Below are 12,231 nucleotides of genomic sequence, written 5' to 3' on the forward strand. Positions count from 1 at the left end.
ATGGTGTAGTCTATGTGGCATGTGAATGCTCTTTGCTGAGAGTGAGCGAATTCTTTCTATCTATGGTTCCTTGTTGTTGAATTTCATGTGTGTGGAACTACTCTCAAATCGTGTTTATGTGAGGGCATGTGACTCAGGAAGAAAAAGTGAATCTTCATTTCATTTAGAGTAAGTAGGGTGAGTGCAAGTGTGTCATGGCATGAGAGTCTGCATTTGAGTTATGATTGTGTACTGCTTATGGTTGATCTTTGATGCTATCAGGTGTGACATAAATTGGGGTAATACATTGCACAGTTAGGTATAGGAGTGTGGTTTAGTTTGCTCGAGGACGAGCAAAGGTTTAAATGTGGGGTGTTGATAATAGGTGAATTTGACTATAATCACGCACCGAATAACCACCTTCTTGTGAACTTTAATGTGGAAAAATGACAACAAAATGCTCTTATTGGTACTTTTCATGATTTGCAGGTGATATAGGTGTAAGGAAAGCTAAGGAGCAGTTTGGAGTCAATTATTGATGAAAAAAAAACTAATTGTTGCATTCCCCAAGTGACCCATTCAAAACAGGCCAAATTGCCCGGATACAGGGTCTACCGCGGTTCCACCGTCACCGCGGTGGAAGGTAGTCTCTGAACAATTGAAGATCCGCGAGGGTATTTTACCGCGGTTCTACCGCGATCGCGGTAGAACCGCGGTGGACACAGAAACTTCGGGGACCAAAGTGTAAAACACGGGATTTTTAGACCTAAACCCTATTTTAAACACTAGACTTCGCCCAAGAGAGGCATATATTGATTTTTTAGGTTTCTTAGCAAGGAGAACAATTGTGAAAAAGTACTCTAAACATCTTTCTTCTTTTCTTTTGATTTTATGATGAATTCAAGTTTAGTTTATTCTCCCATAACTATGAGTAGCTAAATTTCTTGTCTAAGGCTTTGATGGAACCTATTGGGTGATGAACTTCTTGTTTATGTGAATACAAATTGCTAGTTTAATCTTTATTTGTTCAACTTCGTGTTCGTTGTAGTTAATTGACAGGATCCTCAATTAGCTGTGCCTATTTAGTGTGCATAACTTGGAAAAGAGTGCATATTTAGGGTTTTGTTGAACAACACCACTCCTAGATTATTAGAGGAATCTATAATTGCGGGTTTAAAGGCGGGATTAGGAATAACGAAGCCTTGGGTGCAATCTAAAGTGAATTGTGCTAAATAAAGCAAGCTAGTGTATCTCGAGAGAGTGCAATAGTAGATTACTGTGATTACTCGGGAGAGATTTGCGGTAAGATTAGTGTTCATGATTGATAGAGGTGTGTGGGTGAATTTGTATGAGCATAAACAGAAGGGATTCCATCAATAGGGGAAATCATTGCCTTAGCTTTTTCTCATAATTGTTTACAACCCTTTTTATTAGTTATAGCATTGTAGTTACTTGAAAGTTAGTTAGTAAAGAACACTCAATTGAGAATTTAAATATTTGGGAAGCTGATTCTGAAGACTTGGTGGGTCTGAAGGTTGCAACTGATAGGTTAACTCTCTGTGGGATATCGACTCCGGACTTGTAAACCGGATTATATTTGCAGCGACCGCATTGTCCTTTTTATAAGGCGTAGTTGGGCGTGATCAACAATCTTGTTGAAACAAAGGTAACAACTAATTTTAATTGAATTTCTCGCCTATTTTGCAAGCCCTTCACAAATGAAGTGCTGGGCAGTTTGAATTCCATAGCCCACTAGAATTGAGGTTCGGTTTAATTGGATGAGCCCGTTTTGAGAGTTTTAAGCTTAAAAAATTCTAGGGAAATCTACATGATATGCCGTATGAAAATATCAGTTACCATAATATAACACTGATTTGTTTTTCTTCCCCCCAGTACCAATAATAATAATAAATTTACACGCTTTTTTAGTTTACGTGTATGTTTCTACTTACCGAAAGTTTGGGAAGATGGTGACATAGTGTGGATACTTTATGAATATTTGATGTAATTTTAAAAAATGCTCTATAAATAGGTATAATTTTGAGACTTTCCCAAAATTCTGATATGCTTCCTTAGCCAAAATTGGTACAACTACAAGAGGTTCCAAATATAAAAACAAAACTTTGTTATGGGATTTCACAAGACTAGTATCTATAAAAGTGCGTTGCACGTTAATAATGGCACATGATGGTTTAAATATTTATTTATGATATAATAAAATTTAATTAATGAGAGAAACTTTATATATAATACTGCAACAATCATCTAAATGCCAAAAAATATTGCTACATTAGCATAATACGTGAATTCAAAATAAAAGGACATGATCAGAACTTACATAAATGATCAATTTTAATCATGTTAAGTAGATAATTATGTATTGTAGTTTAAAGGAATCTAATGTGATGGTATCTTACCGAACGCTTCTTTATAGACGGTGTTTTTTTGTATATGTTACCTTCTAATGCTTTGGTTACTCTGCCATAACCAGAACACTTGTTGTCGATGTCGATATCACTCGTGAAAGTGCAACATATAGTTATTCATGTAAGAAAATATATTGTGGTAAATATAGTCCAATATTTAGGATGTTTGTCCTTATGCTTTATTTATTATAACTAATAAACATGCTGAAAATTATTTTCACATACACATAAAAGGATATTCTTTAGTTTCGGAAGATGAAAGTTGAATTCGGGGATAAACACATACTTAGAAGCACATTGACCAGTATCATAAGTTCTGCATGTATGACGTTATTGTCAAAACTTATATATACTATATGTGCACTATTACATAACCTATTCACCGGATCTAAGTTTTCAGTAGCATGACGGACAAATTTTTCTTCAAAATCAACCTATATGCAATGGAAGATCAATTTTAAGATTTATATATATATGACAAACATACGTAAGAAATAATTAACTTAACAACAAACATGTACAGTAAAAGGCCATTTGGTATTAAAGTATTTAAGTATTCACTTCTTGTTAGTAATTGTTGGTATCATCTTCGGCTGAGTCAAAACTGAAAAATATTTTATATTTACCATAAAACTTAGCAATCAATATTTTATTTAGTTGACCAACATATTTATTTCTGCTAGCTAAGATAGCTCTTATCAAATTATTTTTTATTGGATGCTCTTCTTTGTTTCCGACACGAAGCAAGAAGTCACTGAATGTTGGATTTGTTCTTACTTTTGTATTTCTTGTCATGTGAATATTTTTCATTTTAGCTCTTAAGTATAATTTGGGCAAGCTAGCTTTTATAGTTTCTGCTTTGGTCAATTTTGGAACTACTAATTGTACTTGACAGAAATCACTTCCCAAACTATTACTTTTCCACCAAACATATATCTCTAAAACTATGGGAGATTGATTCGATTGTTTGACACTTTGCCAAAAGCACTTCATCCCATATTATCACTGTTGCTTTTCTTATAAATTTAGCGTTATTGCTCTGTTTTGATATATTTGTGATGGTTATTTTAGTTATTTGAAGAGGTATATCAAATCTAAAGTGAGTTGTACGACCTCATAATAAAATCGTTGCTGGTACACCACTTATTCTTATTGCTAGCAATATCATGGATCTTGATATAACATTTGCAAGTAATGCATTACATAGGAATATTATTTCGATTCCGCCAGGCATCTACAAAGGATAATACTGCTATACCAGAGTTGACTTTTTATAATATAGTCTTGAAAGCTTATTCTTGTCCAAGATTTAGCTTTGATTGTGCTTCCTCAAACACTTGCATGGCCTTCTTAATATTATACAAATCTTTTTTACTTTGTGATCTATTTTTTTAATCTTAACACTCTTTTTATGGAATAAATTTATGTACCCTAAGATTTATTTTTTTTAACTTGAAAAATAATTTTACTCATATGATGAATTTAAAAAATAATTTAATTAGATTATCTTGCTAAATAATTAATTTAAAGATTTAATTATTTGGTTTTAACATAAAATGTAATTTATTTTATGTTGATTTAGATTCTTAATATTAGTTTATCTCATGTATGAATATTTAATCGTAATTATAATTTTATCCAGCACAAATTTTATCGATCTGATATTCCACTTTTAGATCTTTATGTTTGCAAAATTATTAGTGGTATTTCTCTTACCAACCTTTTCTTTCTTTTCTCACACATTTATATTCTTAAAAAATTTGTAAGTTGTTCTTTAATACTTGGGTATATTTTTCTATATTACACGAAAAATTAATAATAAAAAACTATTTTAGTAGGAAAAAGTTCAAATATAATATAATAATATATTATCGTGAATTTCTCAATTTCAATGCTTTATGCAGTTCGTTTATGTGATGACCCAAAAGGGCATCTTATGTTATAGAACTCGATTCCGTATTTTGAGGCCTTCAAAATCTTATTTTATTCCTTCTCGATTTGCGTGGAAAACCCACGCGTGTTTCCGAAAAGCTTTTATGTTGACGATGAGAAAAGTAATAATTTTTGCCTTTAAAAGTTGATTTAGTTGACTTCTGTAAATGTTTTGGACAAACGGACTCGGACTCATATTTTGACAGTCCCAATGGGTCCGTATCGAAATATGGGACTTGGGCGTATGCCCAGAATCGAATTCCGAGGTCCCTAGCTCGAGAAATGAATTTTTGATGAAAATTGAAAGACAGAAAATTAAATGGTTTTCAGAATTTGGTTAATGTTTGTTTTGTGGGTATAGGGCCCATATTTTGGTTTCGGAGCCTGGTAAAGGTCCAAAATAATATTTATACCTTATTTGTTAAATTTGGTGAGAAACGGAACTGATTTGACGTGATTTGGACGTCTGTTTGTGAAAATAGGAATTTCAAAGTGTTCTTAAGAATTTCATGTGATTTGGTGCTAAATTAGTAGTTCTAGGTGATATTTTGGCGATTTGATCGAACGAACAAGTTTCTATGATGTTTTAAGATCTGTGTGCATGTTTGGTTTGGAGCCCCGAGGGTTCGGGTGAGTTTCGGATAGGCTACGGGATGTTTTAGACTTGGAAAATCTAGTATTTTTGGCTTCAACTGTCATCTGGTGTTTTCTTCTTCGCGTTCGCGAAGGGACTCTCGCGAACGCGAAGAGCAAGCTTGTCTGAGGAAGATTTTTTTCTATGCGAACGCGGAGCATTGGGGGCATTACCCTTCGCGAACGCGAAGCATTGTGACCTAAGGGAGGGGAAGTATACTCTTCGCGAACGCGGCAAGTGGCTCGCGAACGCGTAGGCTGGTGGGACTAAGCCTTCGCGAAAGCAAAGTGTATCTCGCGAACGCATAGGCTAATAGATCTGTAGCTTCGCGATCGCGACAGGCCCTTCGCGAACGCGAAGAAGGTCTGTCTAGTGAATTTAAAACGGACCTGAAACGGGAAGTTCTCCAAAATTTCATATCTCTCTCATTAGAACTCGTCCCAGGGCGATTTTTGAAGTGGGAATTCAACACCAAATCATAGGTTTGTACTCTTTAACTCAATTCCTTCAATTTCCATCATCACCCATTAGATTCCTAGTCCTAAACCTTGTTCTTTCATGGTAGAATTAGGGATTTTTGGAAGAATTGGGGGGTTTTTTGCAAATTGGGGTTTTAGACCTCGATTTGGGGTCGGATTCTTGAACTAATTACATATTCGGGCTCGCGGGTAAATGGGTGAATGAGTTTTGGTCCGAACCTCGAGTTTTGACCAAGCGGGCCCGAGGTCGATTTTTGACTTTTTGGGGAAAATGTTGGGAAACCTAAATTTATGTATTGGAATTGATTCCTTTAGCAATATTTGATGTTATTAAGTTAATTATGGCTAGATACGAGTGGTTTGGAGGTGGAATCTAGAGGAAAAGCGTTGAGCAGTGGGTGGCCTGTGGATCGAGGTAAGTGTTGTGTCTAACTTTGACTCGAGGGATTAGGAATCCTTGACATAATTGCTATGTGAAAATCCATGTGAGTGGCGTATAGGTGAGGTGACGAGTACCTATGTACCGCCAATTTATCTGTTTTGCCTGTTTTCTTCCCGTCCTTATTATATTGTCTTCCCTGCCTTAACTGCTACATGATTTACTGGTGTTTCCATGCTTAATTGCTACTTGTCAGACATTGTTTTGCATTGTTGAAGGTATTGGCTACCCTGTAGTTTCATTGTCTCATATTATTGGCTTAAGCTGGTTTATCGGTGTTTTATTGTATATTTTGGGTTGGTTTCGTTGAGTATCATTATTTGTGTGAAGTTTCATAATGTACAAGCTTTCCGTTTGCTTTGGTTTGAGGTTTAAATATTGTGAAGAGTTTTGAGTTAATTTGTGAAATTTCTATACTTGTTGAGTAATTTATGCTGATATGGTGGGATCGGGTTGCACGCCGCAACAGGAGGAATAAGGGTGAATTGTTATTATATGATGGGATCGGGTTGCGCGCCGCAAAGGAGGAATAAGGGTGATATATTGAGGAGGAATAAGGGTGAATTGCTATTATACGGTGGGATTGGGTTGCACGCCGCAACATGAGGAATAAGGGTGGATTGATATGGAGTAATAAGGGTCAATATTCACATTGACATGATATATGATGGATCGGAATGCGCGCTACATCAATTTTTGTGTCTATATATCTTTCTTCTACTGGGTAAGTTATTCGGTAGCCTTGCATATCACTTAAGGATTGGTTATAGCTGTATACTGTCAAGACACTTGAGTTCTGTGTTCATTTCTTGCAAATTACTGCTTTATATTATCTTGTCCTTCTTTATGCTTTTATTACACTCTGTATGCAGGTTATATTGTAATTGCCCCGCCGTAGCCTCGTCACTACCTCGTCGAGGTTAGGCTCGACACTTACCAATACATGGGGTCGGTTGTACTGATACTGCACTTTGCACTTTCTGTGCAGATTTTGGAGCAGGCAGTGGCTGATCGAGAGGTCGGTTGCAGATATTTTCAACTAGGAGACCCAAAGTAGTCCTGCTGGCGTCTGCAGGCCCTGGCCTCCCCTTCTACATTTCTATATTACTCTTTTCTTTATTTCCAAAATAGTTGTAACTTCTTTCAGACTGATGTTTGTAGAAAATCATAGTATGTTCGTGAATTGTGACACCGGATCTCTGGGTAGGAGTATTATGTAAACGAAACTTATATCTATGCATCTTACATTTATTTCGCTTCATTTTGCCTGCTTACTGATGATTACTAAAACTGGAAATAAACGGCTAAATAACCCTTAACGTTGGCTTGCCTAGCAAGTGTGATGTTAAGCGCCATCACGGTCCGACAGTGAAAAATTCGGGTCGTGACAGTTTAGTATTACTTTTTTTCTTTTTTTGGTATTGAATATTATAGAGTGGTAAAGTATTACCAATATGGAGGATTCTTATGAAATTGATTTTATTAAACCTTCCTAAATATTTTTAATAAGAATTCAGTAGACAAGATTGTATTAATTTTAAAATCTAAAATATTAAAAAAATTAACATAGAAGTTATTGTCCCTTCCCTATGAGTTCTTTTGTTTAATATTTTAGGGCTATCAGTTTGGACAATATTATACGTTTTTAAATTAAAATTAGTAATAAGAATTTTTTTAAAAGTATATCCTAAAAGTAATAGGATTAGATGGCTAAAAATATATCTCAAAAATAATTATACTAATATAAAATCTATGTCACGACCCGGATTTTCCATCATCGGGACCGTGATGACGTAAATATTCGGACGTTAGGCAAGCCAACAGTTAGAGATTTAATGTGCTAACCCTGGACCAAATCAGTAAATAACAGCAATTAAACCAAAACAGATTTAAAGAGTGCAGAATTTCATGATAACCCAAGTAATCATACACAACTACCCAGAAACTGGTGTCACAATTACGAACTTCTAAGAATTATTACAAATACTGGCTGAAAGAAAGTACAACTGTCTTTGAATTAAAAGAAAAAAATAGTAAACTGGAAGGGGACTCCAGGGTCTGCGAACGCCGGTAGATCTACCTTGGGTCTTCTATGGGTCTGAAGGCAGCAACTCAACTCGGGTCAACACGGTCCAGTACCGGAACCTGCACAGAAAGTGCAGAGTGCAGTATCAGTACAACCGACCCCATGTACTGGTAAGTGCCGAGCCTAACCTCGGTGAAGTGGTGGCAAGGCTAGGACAAGGCGCATACATAAACCTATGTAGTTAAACAGTATGCTAACAGAAAGAACAATTAATAGAAGCTAAGCAGATATTAACGGGAGGGGAAACATGCTAAGGGGGTACCAAAATAAAGAAGCACAGCAGTAGAGGAATTTAAATAGCTAGTACACCTTGAACCGGTAATAACAAGTAAGCACATCAGACGGGAAGTGGCCGACATCACCCTTCGTGCTTTTACTGTCAACCTCATCAGATAATCAATAATAGAAACGTGCACGACATCACCCTTTTGTGCTTTACCACTCAACCTCACCATATGAATAATAGAAATGTGCACGGCATCACCCTTCGTGCATTATCACTCTTCCTCACCACATAATTAATAGAAACGTGCACGGCATCACCCTTCGTCTTTTATCACTCTACCTCACCAAAACAGGGACAACAACAATAGAGAGATAGAAATGGCAACAACAAGCCTTACTTCAACACTTAGCTCCACAATACCAATCTCAACTTTGGGTAAAGACCCCATTAATACCAAATTCAATAAAACATGATAAGAAACTTCTCAACACATCGAATAACTAGTCTACACATGAACAATATGATCAAAAATACAACATTTGCAAGAATAAGACTCACTCACATGCTATGACTCGACAACAACGTATAGATACTCGTCACCTCACCTATATATTGTACTCAACATCCAAACACGTAACACGTAAGCAAATAACACCTAATCCCTCAAGATAAGGTTAGCCACGACACTTACCTCGCTCCTTCGGCCAAACCCAAGACTCAATCACCGCTTTTCCCTTCACACAAGCTTCCGGACCAATAGAATCTAGCAAATTATCAACCAAACAATTCAATTTAAGCCTTAGGAACTACCCATGATAGCAAGGAATTCAATGTAGGCCATTTTTGAAAAAGTCAACAATAGTCAACACCAGAGCCCGCTTGGTCCAAACCTGAAATAGCCATCTGGATGCTCGACTGATAGCTGTTGTTGTAGGAAAACTCCGCTAACGGCAAGAACTGATCCCAAGAACCTCCAAAGTCAATAACACAGGCGCAGAGCATATCCTCCAAGATCTGAATCGTACGCTCGGACTGTCCGTTCATCTGAGGATGAAATGTTGTGCTTAACTTGACCCGCGTACCCAACTCACGCTGTACTGACCTTTAGAAATACGAGGTAAACTGCGTACCTCGATCAGAAATGATAGACACAGGCACACCATGAAGATGAACGATCTCACGGATATAAATCTCTGCCAACCACTCCCAAGAATAGGAAACTGCCATGGGAATGAAATGCGCTGACTTAGTCAGCCTATCCACAATAACCAAAACTGCGTCGAACTTCCTCTTAGTCCGTAGGAGTCTAACAATGAAATCTATAGTGATACGCTCCCACTTCCACTCAGGAATCTCCATCTTCTGAAACAAACCACCAGGTCTCTGATGCTCATACTTTACTTGCTGACAATTTAGACACCGAGCTACATATGCAACAATATCCTTCTTCATCCTCCTCCACTAATAATGCTGCCACATGTCCTGATACATCTTGGCGGTGCTCGAAGAATAGAATATCGGAAACTGTGGGCCTCCTCTAGAATCAACTCTTAAAGCCCATCCACATTAGGCACACAAACACGACCCTGCATCCTCAAAACTCCATCATCTCCAACCGTAACCTGCTTGGCATCACCGTGCCACACTGTGTCCCTAAGGACAAGCAAATGAGGGTCATCATACTGTCGCTCCCTGATGCACTCAAACAAGGAAGACCGAGCGACTATGCAAGCTAAAACACGACTGGGCTCAGAAACATCCAACCTCACGAACTGATTGGCTAAGGCCTGAACATCTAACGCAAGCGGTCTCTCACTGACTGGAATGTACGCAAGACTGCCCATACTACCTGACTTCCTACTCAAAGCATCGACCACCACATTGGCCTTCCCGGGATGATACAAGATGGTGATATCATAGTCTTTCAATAGTTCCAACCACCTCCTCTGCCCCAAATTGAGCTCTTTTTGCTTGAACAAGTACTGCAAACTCTTATGGTCCGTGAAAACCTCACACGACACGCCATAGAAATAGTGCGTCCAAATCTTCAACGCGTGGACAATGGCTACCAGCTCCAAGTCATGAACTGGATAATTCTTCTCGTGAACCTTCAGTTGTCGTAAAGCATATGCAATAACCTTGCCACCCTTCATCAATACCTCACCAAGTCCAATACGAGATGCATCACAATATACCATCACCAGCGCCGTAGTCAAAGCTGTCTTGAGCTTCTGAAAGCTTGCCTCACACTCGTCCGACCATCTGAACGGGGCACCCTTATGGGTCAACCTGGTCATCGGGGATGCTATAGATGAAAACCCCTCCACAAACCGACGACAATAACCCGCCAACCCCAAGAAACTCCGGATCTCTGTAGCTGATGTAGGTCTAGGCCAATTCTGAACGGCCTCAATCTTCTTAGGATCCACCTGAATACCCTCTGCTGATACAAAGTGACCCAAGAAAGCAACTAAAGTCAACCAAAACTCACATTTCAAAAACTTAGCATATAACTGGCTGTCTCTTAGAGTCTGGAGAACGATCCGAAGATGCTTCTCATGCTCCTCTCGGCTGTGGGAGTAGATCAAGACATCATCAATAAAAACAATCACAAAGGAATCCAGATAGGGTTTGAACACCCGGTTCATCAAATCCATAAATGCTGCTGGGGCATTTGTCAGCCCGAATGACATCACTAGAAACTCATAATGCCCATACCGAGTCCGAAAAGCTGTCCTAGGGACATCAGATGACCTAATCCTCAACTGATGGTAGCCAGACCTCAATCGATCTTTGGAAACACTTTGGCACCCTGAAGCTGATCAAATAAGTCATCAATCCTCGGCAATGGATACTTATTCTTGATAGTGACTTTGTTCAACTGCCGATAATCTATGCACATGCTCATCGATCCATCCTTCTTCTTTACAAACAACACCGGCGCACCCCAAGGAGAGACACTTGGTCTAATAAAGCCCTTATCAAGAAAATCTTGCAACTGCTCCTTCAATTCTTTCAACTCTTTCCAACTCCACCTCTAGTTGTCTGACCCCTACCTCTAGTTGGCGGGGCCATGCGGTATGGCGAAATAGAATTGGGCTGGGTGCCCGAAACCAAATCAATACAGAAGTCAATATCCCTGTCGGGTGGCATCCCCTGCAGGTCTGCAGGAAATACCTCTGGAAACTCTCGAACAACTGGTACAGAATCCATGGATGGAACCTATGCACTAGAATCGCGGACATAAGCCAAATAAGCTAGACAACCCTTCTCGACCATGCGTCGAGCCTTCATATAAGAAATAACCCTGCTGGTAGAATGGCCAGGATTCCCTCTCCACTCTAATCGAGGCAACCCCGGTAAAGCTAAGGTCACGATCTTGGCATGACAGTCCAATATAGCATGATAGGGTGACAACTAATCCATCCCCAAAATGACATCAAAGTCAACCATATCGAGAAGTAGGAGATCTACACAAGTCTCAAGACCCCCAATAATGACCATACACGAACGTAGACACGATCTACAATAATAGAATCCCCAGCGGTGTGGACACATAAATGGGAGAACCCAAAGAATCACGAGGCACAAACAAGTATGAAGCAAAATAGGATGATACATACGAATAACTAGATCCTAGATCAAATAATATTGAGGCATCCCTACTGCAAACTAAAACCGTACCTGTGATAACCGCTTCAGATAACTCAGCCTCAGGCCTGGCTGGAAAAGCGTAGCATCGGGGTACTCAGCCTCAGGGCTGGCTGGAAAAGCATAGCATCGGGGCTGGGCCCCACCACTCTGAACTGCATCTCGAGGATGGGCCCTGTCTGGCTGGCCTCTACCTCTAGCGTCCTGACCTCCATCTCTAGCTGTTTGACCCCTACCTCTAGCTGGCTGAGCGGGCGGTGGGACACCTGGTGCCGTGACCATGGCATGAGAACCTTGATGCCGAGAACTGCTTGATGCTCGAGGGCAATACCTAGCAATGTGCCTCGGATCGTCACAAGTATAACAAGATCTTGGCAGC

The 12,231-nt window shown here is 39.0% G+C and overlaps 1 pseudogene; it reads right to left on the reverse strand.

Moving 5' to 3' along the window:
• LOC109227910 overlaps window positions 1-11,103 on the reverse strand; it is a 17,509-nt pseudogene extending 6,406 nt beyond the window's left edge.

Source organism: Nicotiana attenuata, chromosome 6 (assembly GCF_001879085.1).
Source record: "Nicotiana attenuata strain UT chromosome 6, NIATTr2, whole genome shotgun sequence".
NCBI classification, from domain to species: domain Eukaryota; kingdom Viridiplantae; phylum Streptophyta; class Magnoliopsida; order Solanales; family Solanaceae; genus Nicotiana; species Nicotiana attenuata.